The sequence below is a fragment of the Phyllostomus discolor genome, chromosome 1, assembly GCF_004126475.2.
Source record: "Phyllostomus discolor isolate MPI-MPIP mPhyDis1 chromosome 1, mPhyDis1.pri.v3, whole genome shotgun sequence".
Classification (NCBI taxonomy): Eukaryota; Metazoa; Chordata; class Mammalia; order Chiroptera; family Phyllostomidae; genus Phyllostomus; species Phyllostomus discolor.
The window spans coordinates 140,739,104-140,761,215 of NC_040903.2; the positions used below are offsets into that span (position 1 = coordinate 140,739,104).

The following is a 22,112-nucleotide window of genomic DNA, read 5'->3' on the forward strand; positions in this document are numbered from 1 at the left end:
TAAAGCTGTCCTGATTTTCTCTTTTAGATTTTTCAGCTAAACTTATATCTCCCTATACCCTCCCAAGAAAGTACTTTCTGCTTATATGAGCTAGGGTGGGCTTCTATTATAACAAAAGGAAACTAAATAATTTAAAAGCATAACAACAAATGAGGCAATATATAACAGGACTAAGATAAGAACCTAGGTCTTCTAATACTTAGTCTAGTGGCTTTTTTATCGTGTCATGATGTCTCAAAATATTGAACAAAGGAAAATGTTCTTCAAACATAACAAATAAAGTGTATAATGTGTCTAATAGAAGTGTATTCTCCAATACTAGAATAAATTATAAAGTATATATAATAACTGGATTAGATCCCATTAGACAGTTGCATAGAACAAACTGGATATTATGCATCCCAGGTTGTTATGATAACATAACTACCTTAGCCATGTCTGAGGATTATATGAAAATACTGAGCAAATCTAATGCAGTCTTGGAGATCTAGCAGTGATGAATCACATGCCAAATTCATGGACCTTATCATAAAACAATCTGGGAATTTCTGAGTTTTTATTGCTGCTGCTGCTACTGCTGCTAAATTCCATTTTGTGGTTTCTGAGTGAATTAACAATTCACTTAAGACTTTAAATTGGGAGATCCAAGATGGTGGAGGAGTGAGCAGAAGTTATAATAACCTCCTCCCAGAACCAATCTGGAATCACAAATATATTGTGGAGAAATCATCCAGAATAAACAACTGAACAATATCAGGAGAGAAGCCTTATAACCACAGACAGACAGAAGAAATAGTTTCACCACAACGAGACTGGGAAGGAGTGCAGACGAGGTGAGAGAGGGCTGGCTGGGATCCCACAGGCAGCAGCGGAAGTACTAGGGGAATATTTCAGTGGTCAGAGAGAATCCCATTGACAAGTGTGGAGTCTAAACCCCAAACTGGGCTCCCCAGTCTATACCACCATAACCTGAAAAGTACCCAGATAACATTCATCTGGGAAGAGTGGCATGGTTTCTCTCTGCCAGAGACAGAGAACTGGAGACACAGATACCCTTTTAAAGGGCCAGTGTATAAATTTTTATTTGTAGCTTCTTGCCCTGGGCTCCAGCAAAAGGAGGGCAGAGAGGACTAGAGATGCTTGAGGAGAGACTAGGGCCAGTGACTTTGGGGAGAGAACTGAGAGAGCAGCTGCCAGGTTCCTGGTGCTGAGTTATCCCCCATACTTCAGGAGCCATCTTGCTCAGGCAGACCACCCCAGTTCCAGTGGCATCAGACTGAGGGGAAGCAACAGCCCTGCTTGCAGAAATTACTCTGTCCCATCCTGTGGTGTTTAAGTCCGGCTATTGACTACTAGATTAACAACTGAAGGAGTCAGCCACAGACAGTAGGTCCCTGGTAGTCTCAAACAAGCTGCCTAAGGCCAGAGTGGGACACCACCTGACATGACCAGAGGTGGATCCAGAAAGAAAAAAAGACAGTGGTAAATACTAAATGCTACCAAGACAAAAATCACCTCAGTCTTCTTCATGATTTCAATATTTTCTGTCCTGTATAGTTTTTTAATATTCATTTCTTGTCAAGTTTTTACATATTAAGTCACTAGATTTTATATTATAGTTTATTTGAAATCTCATATTTTGCTCCTTTATTTTACCCCATTTCACCTTCTTCTTTCCTCTTTTTATTTTTGTTTAAAATTTTGTTTTCTCTCTTGCTACAATTCATATCCATTCTGCACTCTTACTATTTCTCTCTCATCCAGTCTCTCAAAACCATTTTCCTTGTCATTGGTCATCTCACATTCCCCCCCGCCTTAAAATTCCTATTTTCTCTCTCCACCTTTATCAATCTTTGCTCATTGGTAATGGACAAGGTGGTTGTTGTTACAGTTCTTCAATCTTATCTGTAGATAGTGACTATATTTGTATTTCAAATCTCAAATTTCACAGTTCCCTCCTCCTACTCCATTTTGTCTTCCTCCTGCCCTTCCCTTTTTTCATTTTAAATGTTACTTTTGCCCTGTCTTAGCTGGGTTTTCAACCTGCACTTTTAGTATTCTTTCTCCCTATATCCTTTCAAAATAACTTCTCTTTCCTCTAGACATTGCTTAAGCTCTTGTTTCTTTCTTTATGCCCCCTTATTCCCATTCCACCTATATAAATCTTACCTCATTGGTTGTTGATATATCTGTGGTGGAGATTTTTCTGCAATTAGGGCCATATTATTTTACAAATGTATGTATATTTTTTTGTTTTGACTGTCTGTTTTTTCTCTCACTTGATATATACAAATATATTTTTTCTTTAAATTTCGGTTTTAATCTAATACTACACACTTCTCTTCTCTTACTCCATTCCACCTTCCCTCCCCCCATTTTAGTTATGAAGTAAATTTTATTTTCTTTCCCACTTTGCCTTGTCTCTATTCCCTACTCTTATTATTGCCTTTCACTCTACCCTCACAAAATCTCTTTTGTTTAAGTTAGTCATCTCATATTCATTTTCCCTTTCTTACAATAGACTTAAACTCTTTATACCTTTATTAATATTGGTCATTGGCTGTTGATAGTGTAACTTTGCATGAAGGATATCTTTGTGAGTGTGGGTCTGCTTCCTGGGCTGTTTGGTTTTTATTCTGGAAGCATCTGTACATAAGTATACAAGACATGGAGTGTGAAGTGACTCTCAGTCAGCCAGCCACAGAAAGTAACCCACCAAAGAATGACCCAACAACAACCAAAACCCAATTACAACCACATAAAAGGAAAAAGGGGCAGTGCAGGAAAATCAAGCACAGACAATCAAAAAAAAAATGCAACACTGAGTCCCACAGGTGTCCTATCATGGAAGATCACACCATGAAGACAGGGAATCAAAGCAGATAAATCTAACAAGCAGAAAAAAAAAACAAGAAGACTCACTTAAAATGGGGAGACAAAGAACCCCCAATTGAAAGGAAAGGAGGAACCCCTAGTAATACTGCTAAGTGCAATTGAAACAACCAAACTATCATACATCAAGTTTAAAATAATGGTTATAAGGACACTCAAGGAGCTCAGTGAGAACTTCAAAGAACTCTAGGGAAGCTTCAAGAAACTTACTGCAAATTACACCAGTATGAAAACAGACACAGAAATTATCAATATGAGACAGGAACAAATGAAAAACACAATATCTGAAATGAAGAACACAGTAGAAGGAATTAAAAGCAGGTTATATTAAGCAGAGGATCAAATCAGCAAACTGGAGGACAAGGTAGAAAAAATACCCAGATAGAGCCAAAAAAATGAAAAAGAACCCAAAAAGAATGAAGAGGGGTTAAGGGAGCTGCAGGACAATGTGAAATGTAATATTATCTGTACAAGAGGGATATTGGAAGAAGAAAAAGAGGAGCATGAGGTAGAAAACCTGTTTGAAAAAATAATGACAGAAAAATTCCCTAACTTGATGAGAGAAAAAGTCACACAAGTCAAGGAAGCACGGAGGGTCCCAATCAAGATGAACCCAAAGAGGCCCACTTCAAGACACATCACAATTAATATGGCAAAATTCGAAGACAAATAGAGAATCTTAAAGTTAGCAAGGGAGAAACAGTAAGTAACATACAAGGGAGCTCCAATAAAGCTGGCAGCTGATTTCTCAACAGAAACCCAAACCAGAAGGGAATGGCAAGAAATATTCCAAGTAATGAAAAACAAAGGCCTGCAACCAAGACTACACTACCCAGCAAGGCTCTCATTTAAAATGGAAGGTGAATTAAGGAATTTCCCAAACAAAAGAAGGCTAAAAGAATACACCTCCATCAAACCAGCATTGCAAGTCATGCTAAAGGGACTGGTTTCATAGATGAAAAAAAAATGAGAGAGAGAGGAACACAGGTACAAAGGGGGGAAATGGCAATGAATTAGTACCTATCAATATTAACCTGAAATGTAAATGGATTAAATGCTCTAATCAAAAGACACAGAGTAACTGAATGGATAAGAAAACATGACCCACATATATGCTACCTACAAGAGACCTACCTCAGAACAAAAGACCTACACAGACTGAAAACAAAGGTTTGGAAAAAAAGTATTCCAAGCAAGTGGACAGGGGAAAAAAAGCAGGTGTAATAATACTTATATCAGATATAATATATTTCCAAGCAAAGGCCATAAAAAGAGACAGTTACTTCACGATACTCAAGGGTAAAACCCACCAAGATGACATAAACATTGTAAATACATATACACCCAACACAGGAGCCCTCAACTATATAAGAAAAATCTTGGAGGACTTCAAGAAAGATATAGACAGCAACACAACTAAAGTAGAGGACTTTAACAGCTCACTGTCAACAATGGACAGATCTGAAGAATCAACAAGGATATTATGGGACTCAATGACACCTTAGATCAAATGTACTTAACTAAGTATATACAGAATCTTTCACCCCAAAGAAGCAAAATATACCTTTTTTCAAATGTACATGGAACACTCTCAAAGACAGACAACATGATAGAACACGAAACAAGCCTCAACAAATTCAAGAAAACTGAAATCATATCAAGCATTCTCTCAGACCACAATGGCTTGAAACTAGAAACCAACCTCAAGAAAAAAAAAAATCAAAATCATGGACACCTAATAACATGTTATCAAACAACGAATGGATTAACAATGAGATCAAGGAAGAAATCAAAAAGTTTATGGAAACAAATTAAAATGGACACACAACAGCTCAAAATCTATGGGAAAAATGAAGGCAGTCCTGAGAGGGAAGTTCATAGCAATACAGGCCTACCTAAAAATAATAGAAAAATCTCAAATAAACAACCTAACCCTACATCTACAAGAACTGGAGGAACAACAACAAACAAAGCACAGAGTGAGTAGAAGGAAGGAAATAATCAAGATCAGAACAGAATTAAACAACATAGAGCCTAAAAGGACAATTCTAAGGATAAATAAATCCATGACCTGGTTCTTTAAAAAGATAAGCAAATATTGACAAGACTTTAATCAGACTCATTAAGAAAAAAAGAGAAAGAACCCAAATAAAATCAGAAGAGAAAAAGGAAAAATTACAACTGATACCACAGAAACAAAAATGATTGGAAAAAATTACTATAAACAACTATATGCCCAGAAATATGAAAACCTAGGTGAAATGGACAAATTTCTAGAAACATATACTTTTCCAAAACTGAATCAAGAAGAAGCAGAAATCCTGAACAGACTGACAACAGCTAGGGAAATTGAAGCAGTAATCAAAAAACTCACAGCACACAAAAGCCTTGGACCAGTTTCACAGGAGAATTTTACAAAACATTTAAGAGCTAACTTATATCCTGCTCAAACTATTCCAAAAAATCCAAAAAAAGCAAAGACTCCCAAACTCCTTCTGTGAGGCCAGCATCTTCCTAATCCCAAAACCAGATAAAGACATAACAAAGAAAGAAAACTACGGGCCAATATCGCTGATGAATATAGATACTAAAATCCGCCACAAAATATTGGCAAACTGCATCCAGCAATACATTAAAAAAATCATATACCATGTGAAGTGGGATTCATCCCAGGAATGCAAGGAGGTAAAATATCTGCGAATTAACAATGTAATATATCACATAAAAAAGTGAAAGACAAAGATCATATGATCCTATCAATAGATGCCGAAAAATATTTGATAAAGTACAGCACGCACTTATGATAAAAACATTCAGCAAAGTGGAAGTAGAAGGAGCATATCTCAACATAATAAAGGCCACATACAAGAAATCTACAGCCAACATTATACTCAATGGGCAAGAACTAAAAGCTTTCCCCCTAAGATCAGGCATAAGACAAGGGTATCTGCTTTCACCACTCCTATTCAACATAGTATTGGAGGTTCTATCCACAGTGATCAGACAAGAAAAAGAAATAAAAGGCATCCAAATTGGAAAGGAAGAAATAAAACTGTTGTTGTTTGCAGATGCCATGATAGTGTACATAGAAAATCTATAGTCTCCTTCATAAAAGTACTCAACCTAATAAGTGAATTTGGAAAAATGGTTGGATACAGTCATAAATTGAAGGCATTCATAAATTGAAAGTATTTTTATACACCAGCAATGAAATATCAGAAACAGAAATCAGGAAAAAAATCCCATTTAATATAGCAACAAGAAAAATAAAGTACCTAGGAATAAACTTAACCAAGGAAGTAAAAGACCTGTACTCAGAAAACCACAGAACCCTGAAGAAAGAAATTAAGGAAGACACAAATAAATGGAAACATACAATTTTCATGGATTGTAAGAATTAACTTCACTAAAATGTCCAAACTAACCAAAGCAAACTATAGATTCAACACAATCCCTATTAAAATACCAATGACATACTTTGCAGGTATAGAACAAATATTTCAAAAGTTTACATGGAACCATAAATGACCCCAAATAGCCTCAGCAATTTTGAGAAAGAAGAACAAAGTAGGAGGGATCATAATACCTGATATCAAACTATATTACAAGGACACTATAATCAAAACAGTCTGGTGCTGGCATTAGAACAGACACATAGATCAATGGAACAGAATAGAGAGCCCAGAAATAAACCCAAGTCTCTATGGTCAGTTAATATTTGACAAAGGGAGCAGCAACATAAAATGGAGTAAAAAATAGCCTCTTCAATAAATCGTGTTGAGATATCTGGACATGTACATGTAAAAAAATTAAACTTATCCACCAACTTACACCATACACCAAAATAAACTCAAGATGAATAAAAGACTTAAATATAAATCACGACCCAATAAAAGTCCTAGAGGAGAAGGTAGGCCAGAAAATCTCAGATATCCCATGCAGCAATATTTTCACCAATATGTCCCCTAGGGCAAGGGATACTAAGGAAAGGATAAACAAATGGGACTACATCAAAATAAAAAGGTTCTGCACAGCTAAAGAAAACATTAGCAAAATGAAAAGGGAACCAACTATATGGGAAAACATATTTGCCAATGATAACTCAGTAAAGGGTTTGATCTCTGAAATATATAAAGAACTCATATGACCCAATATCAAAAAAAAACAACCCAATTAAAAAATGGGCAAAGGACCTGAACAGCACTTCTCCAAGGAGGACATACAGAGAGCCCAGAGACATATGAAAGAATGCTCAACATCACTAGCCATCAGAAAGATGCAAATTAAAATTGCAATGAGACCCCATTTCACACTGGTCAGAATGACCATCATTTACGAATTAACAAGCAACCAGTGCTGGCAAAGTTTTGGAGAAAAGGGAACCCTAATGCATTGTTGGTGGGAATGTAGACTGGTGCAGCCACTGTGGACAACAGTACAGAATTTCCTCAAAAACTAAACATGAAACTGCCTTTTGATTCAGCGATTCCACTGCTGGGATTATACTCTAAGAATCCTGAAACACCAATTCAAAAGAATCTATGCATCCCTATGTTCATCAGTAAATAAGTGGATCAAAAAACTGTGGTACATTTACAGAATGAAATACTATGCAGCATCAGAAATAAAGAAGGAGCTCCTACACTTTGCAATAGCATGGATGGAACTGGAGAATATTATGCTAAACTGAAGTAAGCCTGGCAGTGAAAGACAAATACCATATGATCTCATGTATAAGTGGAACCTAATCAACAAAACAAACAAATGAGCAAAAAAGAACCAGAGACATGTGAATAAAGAACAAACTGACAGTGACCAGAGGAGTGGATGAAGGGGGTTAACAAGGGAAAGAAAGGAAAGAGTCAGGTCAAGGAACAGGTACAAAGGACCCATGGACAAGGACAATGGGGTAGGGATTGGCTTTGGAAGCAGGTGTTGGACAGGGTGGGGGACAGAAACAGGGTAAAAATGGGGACAACTGTAACTGAACAATTAAATAAATACAAATCCAAAAGTATAAATTTTGATAATAAAACATCGGAGAAATCTCTATGATTTTGGATTAATGATTTCTTAGTTATGACACCAAAAGCCTAATCCATAAAAGAAAAAATATAAATCTCATTTTATCAAAATTAGTACTCTTCTTCAAAGTACCCTGTTAAGCGAATCAAAAGACAAGGTACAGACTGGTAGAAAATTTTTGCAAAACATACATCTGTTAAAGGCTTTGTACCCAGAATAAGTAAAGGGTTCTCAAAAATAAATAATGAGCCCCGGCCAGTGGCTCAGTTGTTTGGAAACAACTCAATTTTTTAAAATGGGCAAAAGGTTTGAAAAGACACTTCAACAAAGAGGATAAACATATTGCAAGCAGGCACCCAAAAGGATGCTCAACATCATTTGTCATTGGAAAAATGTTATGTAAAGTACAGCAATATACTTCTACATACCTGAATGGCTGAAATTATAAACATTGACCATACCATACATTGATGAGGGTCTGAAGCTAATGGAACTCTCGTGCATCATGAATAGATTGTAATATGGAACAACCACTTTAGAAAACAGTTCAGAATTCCAAAATTTGAACAAACACCAGTTATATGATCCAGCCACTCTTCTCCAAGGTATTTACTCAAGAGAAATGAAAACATATGTCTATACACAGGCTTGTAAACAAATGTTCATAACAATTTTATTTGTAAAAGCCAGTAACTGGAAACAACCCAAATATCCATCTGACAGACAAATAGATAAACAAACTGTGGTACATCCATACAATACTACTCAACCAAAAGAAGGAATGAACTATTGATACTCACAACATTGATGAATTTCAAAATAATAATGGCAAATTAAAGATGATAGTCAAAAAGAATACTATGCATGATTGTATTTACATAAAGCTTAGAAAATGAAAACTAATCTATAATTGATATAAAGCACACCAACTGGCGGTCGCCTGAGAACAATGGGAGTTGGTAAAGGTTAGTGGAGATATAGGCTATAAGCCTTTGGGTAAACTCTTGGGGGTGATGGATATGTTCATTACTTGTATTGTGTTGATGATTTCATATACATATGTTGAAATTTATTAAATCATATATGTTAAAAATGTGCAGTTCATGGTCTATCAATTGTATCAATTATACCTCAATAAAGCTAATAAAAATGAAAAAGACTTTAACTTGGTACTTTTGCAAATAATAAAAAGCCTAGTTGGATAAATTAAAAATTATCTTCTTGGTTCACTAAGTGTACAAGAATGAAATTTAATGGAACTGGCAAGCTCTTTTCTGGTCAGTTTGCCCCTAAGTTTATTTAGGTAATGGCCAGACTCCTGTTGACCGCACATTGATGTTTCTGGATTCTGGGAATAAAGGAACGAATTTACCCACTAAGTAAGGAATATGGCTCCATCACAGTAAAAATCAAGCAATATAGAAATTGGTAGGGAAGAGGGAGAGGGATGAATTTAAAGAGAAACAAACCAACAGACTGAAATATCCTGGAAGCTGATACAGATCAGTGCTGAAAACATTGGCAGATTGCCAGAAAGTATTTTGGCAGAAGATAGTCAAGTTTAGAGGAGCTAACTTTACAATGAGGAAAGGCGGATGGTTAACTGGAGAAAAAGCAAAACCGAAGTTAATAAAGGGAGGGGGAAGAAATAATCAGAGTTTACTTCAAAAGGAGACACTGACAGTCCCGTTGCTTTAATGGGGAAAAAAAAAAAACGGTAAAAGTTTCCTTGTCTACTTGCTAAAGAATTACTGAAAATGAAAACTCACTATAACTAAACAAGGACACTGATGATTTCTATTATTTAGCGTACTGTGGTCTAATCAACAGCACAAAATAAGAATACTGGTAAATAAAAGGCACTTGCCTTGACCCTGACCCTGAATATATCTGAAAACTACAGGCCATATATTCTCCAGAAGCCCCATGGATGGAGGTGACTTTTTCCCCCCACAAAAGCATTATATTTAGATTCCAAATAACCCAAAGCAGAAAGAAGAGCTAACCACAAGTTAATCCGTCCACTCACCAGCTGGGAACCCCAAGTCTAGGGCTCTAGCAAGCGCGAGCAGCGCCTCAGGCCGGGGTCTGGGGACTCGGGCCATCATGCCCACCTTCTTCCCTGGGCGGTCAGGCCTGCAGACAAGGCCTGGCCCTTTCTCTCTGAGCCGTAGGAAAATCCACAACGAATAGAGAAAAGAAAGCGAGACGCAAAACAAACAACCCGTGGAGACAGGTAGCACAAACCTTCCGTGAGGAGGTGCCCCAAGATTCCACGCAGTGCAAGCCCAGTGGGGGAAAACTTGGAAGTTTCTTCAGCTGCAGTCTTGGTGTCAGGCCTCCCAGGGCCAGCAGTGTCCTCTCCGTCTGTGAAACAGTGGTCGGCCTGGGCCTCGGCCTCGGCTTCACTGTCCTCGTAGTACTCACCACAGAAGAGGTTGAGCAGCCACACGTCAGTGGGCACGCAGTTAGTGGCATGCATGCCGGGCAGCCTTTTGCCGTCCGGCGTCCTTTGTGGTCAACAGGATCTGCTTCCGGGTGAGGCCTGTGACCTCCCTGCCCCGGCCTCTGCTCTCTCTCTCCCTCCCTCCCTCCCTCCCTCCCTCTCTCCCTCTCTCCCTCTCTCTCTCTCTCTCTCTGCATACACACATCACTGAGGCCTCCCCGTGCAAGGGGGAGAAGGTGTCGGGTCCACTGAGGAGGGAGATGAAGCTCAGCAGGATATTCCTGACGTTCTGGGTGGACTTCCTCTTTCTAACTGCAGTTCTGGGCTCTAAGGGGGCCGTGGACCCGGGGTGGAGGATGGAGATGCACTCGTGCCTGAACTGACTGTAGTGGATAGGAACTGCAGGCGTGCCTTGAAGTAGCGGCCCTCATAGTAGGTTTTGGGAGTCCCGAAATGAGCACCTCCGCATTGTACAGGTCGCCTCTGTCCACCAGAATCACCTGGAAACCCTCTACCAGCTCCACCGGCGCCCCTTGAGCTGGAGCACCAGCACCTGCTGCAAACTGGGCACTAGCAATCATAGCAGCAAACTGCTTGTCTTCGTAATACAGAAGGAAGGAGAGCAGACCAATATTTCTAGATGTGTCCTTTAAGTAAACAATCAATTTGAAACATCATTTATTAATTAACAGAACAAATAATTCGAGGATACTTTGTAAAAAGTGTTTAAAAGAAGATAGCATTTAAAATAATGGAGTAACCTAAAAGTTTAAAAAACAGAAGATGAAAGAAACTTCCTTGATGACCAACTAGAAAACAGTTCCCATATATTGAGTTATTTTCCTCCTATAAAAGATTTTTTTCCTTATCTGGGTGACAATCTGTGTCAGAGGTGTAATAGTATGTTTTAAACATAGCTTCACGGTCTTCTGCCTTTCATTCTTTAAAAACATTATTACTTTTATGAGTTATGGAAAGTTACTTTAATAATTATACTATATACCTATCTTGTATTATAGGTGTATCCAGAGTACAAGTAAAAAGTATTAATAGTCAAAATTGGAGAATAAATGTAACTTCTACACCAGAGATGTTTTTAAAAATTGTAAGTTTGAAAACCCAAATTAGCGTGTTTCTTTCTTTAGACATTTAGACTTCTTATGACCTATTTCTAAATTTATTGAGCTTTGCTTCAACAGCAAGTGTTTTGAATTGTTGATCTTTCTAAAGCATTCTTCCATCCTGAATAATCTCTAACATTGCTCTATCATATATATGGAGCTCAATGCAATATTTAATAAGCACCATCATCTGTGTAAGCAGTTGTCAACTCTCAGAAAAATGGTATAACTAGAATTTACTATCCTTCCCAATTATATTTTCTACAAGATATCAACAACCTATGCATCAGATCTATTCACATTGCATAACAGGGTCAATTTTTTTTAAAGATTTTCTTTAATTTTTTAGAGAGATGGGAAGGGAAGGAGAAAGAGAGGGAGAGAAACATCAATGTGTGATTGTTCCTCACACACCCCCAACTGGGGACCTGGCCCACGACCCAAGCATGTGTCCTGACTGGGAATCAAACCAGCAACCCTTTGGTTTGCACGCCCACGCTCCATCCACTGAGCTACACCAGCCAGGGCAGAGGGTCAATTTATTAGGCAAGCATACTGAATATTGGTTAGTTTCTCTGAATTTTTTGGGTCATTGTTTGGAGACAGCTATCTACTTAGTAGAGAATTGTTTTAACATTTTGACTGATTTCTCACCTCAATGGAAAACGTGAGAAAATGGAACACAAGCTCCTAGACTTAATTGAGCTTTTCCTGTTGTAAACTGTTGACTCAAAACTAAATAAAGATGTGCAATATAAAATATTTAAATAAATATCAATACCTGAATACCAAAAGATACCTGTCAGCTAAATTAGAACTTAGTTCAACAATGAATTTATTGGTGAGGACACTTATATTAGGAATTTCACTTTGTCCATAATCATTCCAATCATTGAATTCATTAAGTGAAAACCTTTCATGAACTATAGGCCATTATCAGAGAAAAGCTTGTATTATCTTTTCTTCAATTCTAAAACACCCTGTAATAATTCCACTGAATTACAGTTGTCCAAGGTCTAAATAGAATATAGCAATGCATAGAATATTTTTTCCAGTGCCTGTGATTTCCCCATTCCAGACATTATCTGAAAGCAGGCTTCTACATACTTTCAATTCCATCCCTTGAGGTCCTTCAATTTCTAATTATTTACTGGCTAATTTACATTGAGAGTATATTTTTTAAATCTGTGGTTGTACAACCAGATTCTCTTTAAGGTCCTCACCTAAATGGCTTATGGGTCCCAACTTTACTTTATCCTTTCAAGAAGTTAGAATTATTCAAATTAGAAAAGATAGTTTGTAATAAAGATATACAGGTAAGTACTCCAATAATTTGGGATATCATTAGTTGAGCAATACTGTTTGGGGAAGGGACCTAATTTTTAACAACTCCATGACTCTGTGCAAGTCACTCAGTATATTTTGTTTTTATTTTCTTCTTTATACAAAAATTGAGCCAGATGGTTCTTTGGGTTATTCTAAGCTGTAATAATCTTATGCTATTCTCAAGAGTGCAATTCTTGAATTCACGAAGGTATGCCTTTTCTAGCCTTACATTGATTATCAGCTTACTATGTGTCAGATTCTATAATAGACACTCATTTTCAAAATAGAGTTTATTTTTTAGAATAGTTTTAGATTTACAGAAATAAATGTAGATGATAATACAGAGTTCATTTATGCTCTGCACTACGGTTTCCCCATTGTCAATATCTGACATTAGTATGGTACATTTGCTACATGTAATGAATCAGTGTTGAACCATTATCATTAACTAAAGTCCATACTTTATTATAGTTTCCTTAATCAACTGACCACTTATACATGGATGTTTTTCAATAAATATGTACAGTTTTGTAAATGTATTTTTCTCTTCCTTATTACATTCTTTCTTAATAATACTTTTCTTTAGCCTACTTTATTTCAAGAATGTAGTACATAATGCACATAGCATACAAAATATGTTAACCGACACTTTATGTTATGTGAAGGTTTCCAGTCAATAGTAAGCTATCAGTAGTTAACTTTGGGGAGAGTCCAGAGTTATCAATATGAGCAGATTTTCCACTGTGCAAGGGGTGGGTGCCCCACCCCCTGTGTCGCTCAAGAGTCAACTATATATATATTTTTTTTCTGTTGCAAGATCTCATCCAGGATACTACATGATATTTTGATGTTATAGCTCCTTGGCCCCTCTTGACCATGACTATTGCTCAGATTGTCCCTGTTTTTGATGACCTTGACAGTTTTGAGGAATACATGTCAAGTATTTTGTTGAATGCTTCTCAGTTGGATTTGTTTTTATTTTCCTCATAGCTATACTGGGATTATGGATTTTAGGGAGGAAAACCATAAAGATAAAATAATTTTATCACATTATATTAAAATGCATTATCAATTTATTTGTAACTGAATATTGATGTTGATGTTGACCTTGATCACCTGTCTGAGGTAGTCCTTTCTAGGTTTTCTCATTGCTCATTTTCTCCCCTTTTCATAATGTCTTTTTAGGAAGAAAGTCACTACATACACCCTACAATGAAGGAGCTAGGGTGTGTGCTCCCTTTTCATGAAGGCAGTGTATCTAGAAAAATTATTTGTAATTCTTCTACAAGAGAGATTTATCTTTTCTCCCCAATTATTTATTTATTTATGTATTTATGTATTCAATCTTTTATTTATGTTGGCAGGGGAATTTATTTTATACTCTGGATTATAATCCAAATACTTCCTTATTTTGTTGCTCAAATGTTTCCAGGTTTGGTCATTTCGAATCCTTTCAGTTGTCTCTGTTAACCCTTCAACATACCCCATCAGTATAGACTTTTGTTTTGTTTCATTTTAAGCCCTTCTTGTGTTAGGCATTTTAAGCTGCTATAATAAAGTACACAATTAGGTGGTTTGTAAACAACAAAAATTTATCTTTCACAGTTCTGGAGCCTGGGAGTCCAAGATCAGGGTATCAGATTGGCTGGGTTCTGCTGAACCTTCATCTGGGCTTTAGACTATTGACTTATTGTTTTATCCTCAAATGCCTTTTCCTACAAGTACAGTAATCTACCCTCATGATGTCACAAACTTTAGTCCATAACATTTCTTTACTTTCTAGCACTACATAATGCTGCAGACCCACCTTACATATTTCCTGACCCAGTTCTATAATCAACTATTTACGCAAGAACCCTTGGCTCCTTTTATTAGAGAAAGGGATTAGAAACCAAAATCTGGGTGCTAGATGTACTTTTTGCTACTGGGCTATCACTGAACCTGGGACTTCTCAATTGACCATAAGAAACTATATTTATATATACTAAATTGTGTATATACATATACATATATATATAAATATTCCTATAGGTAACCATCTGTTTCTATATTAAGCTAAACAGGAATTCATAATGTGATGTCTCCAGCTCTGATCCTTTACCATACAGATCACTGTAGCTCTTCCCATTGCTTATCTCTATCCCCTCCTCTAAGAGTGAGAAACCTGGCTTCCACTATCTTTAATTTAACTGTTCAGTTGTTCAATTCAAATTATACATATATGCATCAGCATCAACATTGTTCACTCTTACCCCTATAGAAAGCAGCTTTATCAACTAAAATACAATGTTTGGGTGCAGTTCTTTTTGCCTTAAGCATTATAGGCTCCACTCACTTCCAAAGTTATTTATAATACCTTGTTTCCCTATCTCCTTCGCTGAGGATTTTTTCGTACAGTTGTAATATTGTCAGATTCTTTTGTCACAGTCTAAATTCTCTAACTTGCTAGATAATATTTTAAGTATTTACATACATTAAGGTTTACTCTTTCCCTAAAAAGTTCTATAGGTTGTTGACAAATGCATAATATTATCTATTCACCATTACAATATCACACAGGATAATTTCACCTCCTCGCATAAACTGTTTTTAACTTATTAAAGCCTTCTCCCTCTCTCTCTAAACTATTTGTAATCACTAGACTTTTTCTTGTCTCTATAGTTATAACTTTCCCAAACTGTCATGTAATTTAAACTATATAAACTTTTCAGACTGTCTTCTTTCACTTAGATGCATGCATTTAAGGATGCTTTGTGTCTTTTTGTGAGTTGATAGCTCATTTCTTTTACCACTGAATAATATTTCATTTTATGGATGCACCACAATTTGCTTATCCATTCACCAGTGAAGGATATCTATGTTGTTCCAGTTGGGGCAATTATGAATAAAGCTACTGTAAACATTCACATGAAGATTTTTTGTGGGCATATCTTCAAATCAGTTAGGTAAATACCTATATGTAAAACTGCTATGTATAGCAAGACGCTTGCTATCAAAAAACAAAACAAAACAACACAAAAAAAAACCCTACCATGGTTTCCCAAGTGGCTGTACCATTTTGCATTTCCAACTCCCACCAGCAATGGGCGAGAGTTCCTGTTGCTCCACATCCTTGCCAGTATTTGGCATTGTCGGTGTTCCAGCTCTTAGCCATTCCAGTAGGTGAATAGTGGTATCTCATTGTTTTCATTTGCATTACTCTGATGACAAATGATGTGGAGCATTTTTTATGGCTTATTTGCCATCTTTGTATATATCTTAGTGACATGTCCACATTCTTTGCTTATTTTTAAATGGGTTATTTGTTTTCTCATTGTTGAGTTTTGTTTTTTTTTTTTTAAAGATTTTATTTATTTATTTTTAGGGAAGGAAGGGAGGGGGAGAGAGAGAGAGAGAGAGAGAGAGAGAGAGAGAGAGAAACATCAATGTGCGGTTGCTGGGGGTTATGGCCTGCAACCCAGGAATGTACCCTAGCTGGGAATCGAACCTGGGACACTTTGGTTCCCAGCCCGCGCTCAATCCACTGAGCTACACCAGCCAGGGCGTCATTGTTGAGTTTTAAGAATTATTTGTATATTTTGGATACCAGTCTCCTGTCTGATATTCAGGGCAAGAGGGACTGAGTGGTGCCGTTCTGAGGGGTAAGACTCACAAGGCAAAGAAGATCAGAGGATGAATCTGAGTAGGGAACAGGGCTGGCAAACAGGGTTCTGAAAGAGAGAATCACCATCATAGGATTGTTTCATGTCAGGACACATGACCTTTTTTATTTTAAAAAATAATGAAGCTCATATAAAAAAATAGTCAAAATGTAATTTTGAAAAACTTCTTAAACATAATTCTGCTATTTTGCTATTTTTTCCTAAATTCAAACTTATTTAAGGACTTTCATATAGGCACTAAAATTTATGTGGAATATATAAACTTAGAAACTGACATAATGTAAACATCACCTAAACTTATATATTTTATTTCAAAATCAACTTAATATGTAAACAAACATTCTTTCATTCAAAGTTTAATCAAGTTATTATTAAAGATTAATATACAACTGACATACCTTCTCATTTGTGTAGCTATTACCAATCAAGAAAACCTTTAATTTACCTTGTGGTTTCAAACCTCATTTGTCTTCTCAGGTAACAGAAAAATATTCTATAGATAAAACTATAGAAGTCAATTTATGAAATGTATTTTTACTGTTAAGCTTTTTTCAACTTGAGAAAGTATGTTTTCAACAAATTATGTCTAAAGTTCTTTAGACTCTTTCAAAAATGTATGTTAACCTTTCTTAAGATTTCAAAGATACTTTAATATTATTTGGCAAAAAACACTAGCCTTCAAAATATTTAAAGATTTCTAATATTTTTGATGTAAGTATGCCTTAGTTTTTTCTTAGATATAACTACCATTGCAGATAAAATAACTGTATAACTTGTCATCCAAAGAAGTACAGTTTTAAGAATAAATGAGGGCAATAATAAAAATAATAATAATACTAATAATGAGATAATATACATAAGCATGGGCAAATGGTTAAACCTAACCTTAATTTTTAAAATGAGTCAAATATTACAAAAATTACTCAAAAGTTTTCAAAATACCTAGCATTAACTGGCACAAATATAATAATATATTATTTTATAGTAGATATTTAATAAACAACTTATTTATCAAACTGCTGGTATTCACTCAGTATAAAATAACAATTAGAAGAATAACTTGATCTTACTAATAAAGGGTAAGAAACTAAATATAAGACAGGGCTTTTTTATTTTTAAAAATATTTCATTTATTTATTTTTAGAGAGAGGGGAAAGGAGGGAGAAAGAGGGAGAGAAACATCAATGTGTGGATGCTTCTCACATACCCTCTACTGGGGACCTGGCCTACAACCCAGGTATGTGCCCTGACTGGGAATTGAACTGGTGACCCTTTGCTTCACAGGCCAATAATCAATCTACTGAACTACAGTAGCCAGGGCTAAGACAGCACTTTTATTTTATGGAATGATTAAAAATATATTGAAAATCTTAAAGGTTTTCCTGCTCCAAATTTATCACCTAACAAGTTCCTAAACAGCTACATTTAAATATTAGTTGCTTTTGTTAAAGGCCACATTTTTCAAAGTCTGTTCAAAGCATATCAGATTGTCAAATACTACTGGTTATATCACAACCTTAGGAAAATGTCCTACTTGGGGGCTAATACCTTCTGATATAGACATTTAACATTTGGTTTTCCTTTTAAGGAAAGTAAATGAGATTAATGAGCCTTACCTCTTGCCTGTTGTTTATAACATGGGTAAGCCAAAGTACCTCATTCCAGAAATAAGATAATATACCTGCAAGAAGGAAGGAGAAAGAGCAATGTCTAAAAGATTGACACTTAAACCTGCTGTATTTAGAAATCCTATCTGTTTGATATTTATAAAACTTGGGGGATAGCTTCTCTTTATATCAAATAAGACAAAGGAATGCTGAGTTTTGCCACAGAGGTAGAATAACCTAGGGCTATCAAGATGGGGAAAATATTACTAGTTTATAGTATCCAGAGGAAATAGCTGCAGAGATTTGCCAGACAGATGGCAAATCTCTGTAGCTATGGCCTTCATTAGGGGGCCACAATTTTCACCTAGCAAGGAGAGAACTGGAAAATGTATTAGTAAACTATTGTTTCATAACATACCACCTCCAAAATTAATGGTATAACAACCATTTTACTATTGTTCACATTTCCATGGTTTGACTGAGTTCAGCTGGGTGTTTCTTCTCATCCATATGGTGTCAGGAAGGGCTACAGTTACCTGGAAGTTCAAGCAGGCTGTAAGGTCCAAGATGACTCATTCTCATAATTTCCAGTACGTATTGTCTATTGACAAGAGTCTCAGCTGAGCCCATCAATCAGAGTGTTCTCCATGTGGCCTTTCTTTATAGATGTGGCTCTTCACATAATGGCTACTGTATTTTAAGGGGCAGGGGATAGAACTTACTTCTTGGATTCTCCAGAAGAAGACCTTGAGAAGTTTGGAGTACAAGTTATTTATTAGGGATCAACACCTGAGAGTAACAAAAGGTAGAAATAAGATAGACAAAGACAAAAGTCAAACTGTGATGCAGTTGGCTAACTTGCAGATATTACACATCAGGAAAAAATTTCCAGACATTTAAACCCTTTCTTTCTTTGGTCCCCAGGAAGAGCATGACCTCAGGTGAGCCAAATCTTTACAGATGAGGCAGGTGCTGAAGGAGCCAACACCTGACATCCCTCTGCTGCCTTCATTCCTCACTGCTGAACAGCAAGATCTTCCTTAAAGTTGGCTCTGAGCAGCTCATTTTATATCTGTCACACTACCAATTGCCTTAAAACCTGGGCTTACAAGTTCCCAAAACAGAAATTTTAACAACTCTATGGCCATTTGATTGATCAAAGTTAGTTTTAAAAAAAAGCAGCCAATATTCAAAGAAAGGGGAAATAAAATCCACTATTTGATATTAGGAGTTGCTTGCGTATAAAAAGAGGGAAGGAATTTGGAAAGGCACTCCATACTCTGCCCACAGGCTGTAACAATTCACATGCAAAGTAAACTCACCATCTCCCAAGACCCCCACAAATTTTTATTCCATTATAGCATCAGCTCATATCCAAGACTCTTGTCATCTATATCAGAGCCAGATGTAGAGGGGGTGAATTCCTCAAGTTTCTCAGGAATACCTGTAAACTAAAAAGTAAATCAACACCAAAGAAAACATTGTCAGCGCCCCCCCCCCAAAAAAAACACCCAACATGCAATAATGATGAAAGGACATGGCAGCCACAATAAAAACTTCCAAAGTAAAAGAGTAAAATGAGATGTATAGCAGTTACTGGGCCATAGCAATTCTGAAATCTAGCAGGGATGTCACCCTCATCTCTGTCTCCAGGGACAGAGAATTTTTCCTGACTAGGGACAATTTATACTCCCTGACCATGGTTTCCATAGCTCCGCCTCCTTTGCCATTCTTGCTTTTCCATAAAAAGTAGAATGAGTTTGTGGCAAAGTAGTTTTCTCAGCTTGTGCCCTGCTCATAGGAGACCAAGAGCAAAGGGGTCTTTCTCATTGGGAGCTATCTCTGTTTCTTTCAGTCCAAGCTGTTAAAAGTTTCTGTTACAATTTTTGGACTTCCTACGTATCTATACCGTATTTTTAGGACCAGATTTTTAAGATAGCCTTCTCTCTTCTTTGGCCATAGAATCAAAGTGCTGTGGGGACAATAACATTAAGATTTTTGAAATCTCTTTTCTAGCCAAAAGGGCCTGAAAGGTACTTCCCAAAGATTCTTAGAAACTCTGTTTTCTAGTTGAGGTCAACAAGGCAAGCCCTTAAGATTTCTAAAAGCTCTATAGTATAGCTGAGAGAGTCTGTATGACATATCCTAATCTTTCTAAAGGTTGAACAAAGAATCTTCCAACTGTACCCTTGAACTGATCTTCATGCCATTGCTGTTTTTCTGGCAGCATTCTGGATTTGATTTTCACCCCCAAATTTTAATTTACTCTGAAAACTTTTTGTGGGCTGAAAGAGTTGAATATGAGAATAATTTATATTCCTATCCAGCAAGTCTGTATTTGAAAGTATTTCTTCCAATTAGATATTGGTCAACTATGGCCCAGTGGTCAAATCCAGACTGTCATCTACTTTTGTTATTGTTGTTGTTGGAGCATAACCACAATTTGTTCACTTACATATTTTCTATGTCTACTTTTGTGATGTAACTGCAGAGTTGCGATAGACACCATACAGCCTGTAATACCTAAAATATTTACTATCTGACTCATTACAGAAAATGTTTCCTGATCTGTACCCCAGATCCTGATTAAATATTGAATGGTTCCTTCTTTAGTTCATTTCACCCTAGTATGATTATGTGCACCAAAATAAACCAGTTAATACTTACCAACATTCTGTCTAGAAACTTCCTCAGCCAAATACACAGGTTCATTAGATATATATCTTTTATATTGCCACAAGTTACTGAATTTTCAAACATTCTCCTTCTACATAATTGGACAAAAACTCACTTCTTCTCTAAGCTCAAATAACAATTTTCTCACTATCTTACCAGTCAACATTGACTGTCTCTCTAAGGGACTTGTGGCCTATACCCACCATCTGGTTCCAAAGCTAGTGTTTTAGGTTTTTAGGTTTTTGTTACAGCAGCACTTCACTTTCAGGTAACAAATTTCTGTTTTGATTATCTATTGCTGTACAACAAGCCATTTCAAAATTTAATGGTTTAAAATAACAATGATTTTATTATCTTTAGTGATTTTATATGTTAAGTTGGATAGGATAGATGGTCTCATGTTCTTCCTATCAGCTGGGGCTATAATCAAATGAGGTCATAGTTGAATTTAAATGCCTAAGATGGATGTATTAGTTATTTATTGCTGTGTAAAATATTATTCCAAAACTTAGTAGCCTAAAACAATAGATATTTGTTATCTCACAATTTTTGTGGGTTAGGAATCTGGGAGCAGATTAGCTGAGTGGTTTTGGCACAGGGTGTCATCTGAGGTTGCAGTCAAGCTGTCAACTAAATTGAAGTCATCTGAAGTCTAGTAGATCTACTTCTTGTGTTTTTGGCAGGCCTCAGGTCCTCACCACAAGGCCTCTCCATAGGCTGCCCAATTGTCCTCATGAAATGGCAGCTGGCTTCCCTGAATGAGTGACTTGAGAGAGGGCCACCAAAAGGAAAACTACAGTGCAGTTTATAATCTTGGAAGTGACCTATCATCACTTCTATGGTATTCGGTTGGTCACACAACCAACACTTGTACAATATGGGAGGGGAATACACAAAGATATGAATAACAGTAAATGACCTTTATTGGGTGTCATATTGGAGACTGGCTGGCTAACACAAAACTCACTTATGTGGCTATCGATTGGTATTTGATATAATGAAAGAAACTCTGCTCTTACTTTTTGTGATTTTCCCTTCCATCTTGGGTTTCTCACAGCATGGGGTCTGAGTTCCAGGAGGGAGCAAGTAGAAACTTCCAGTTCTCTATAGCCTGGGCTTAGAAGTTCCAGAATGCCCTTCTGCTACATTCTATTTGTAGAAACTAACTACAGACCAGCCTGAATTCAAGGGAAGCAGAAATGAGTGCCATCTCTTATTGTAAAGAGTGGTATGTACTGACAAGGAAGGGAGGAATTGTTTGGGGAAACCTTTGAAGACTAGCTAAAATGGGAAATGAAGACCCAATTTCATTTCCCTCCTGCCCTGTAACCTGTTAGGAGCTTCCTACTGGACAATA

General features: G+C 36.6%; 1 long non-coding RNA gene across 1 annotated transcript; it reads right to left on the minus strand.

Moving 5' to 3' along the window:
• Nucleotides 1-17,671: 17,671 nt before the first annotated feature.
• Nucleotides 17,672-19,526, minus strand: LOC118500637. Its single transcript, XR_004903217.1, has 3 exons — nt 19,402-19,526; nt 18,802-18,868; nt 17,672-18,153 (listed from the first exon to the last, which is right to left on the minus strand). It is a non-coding gene; the product is annotated as an uncharacterized LOC118500637 (long non-coding RNA).
• Between the last annotated feature and the right edge of the window lie 2,586 nt (nt 19,527-22,112).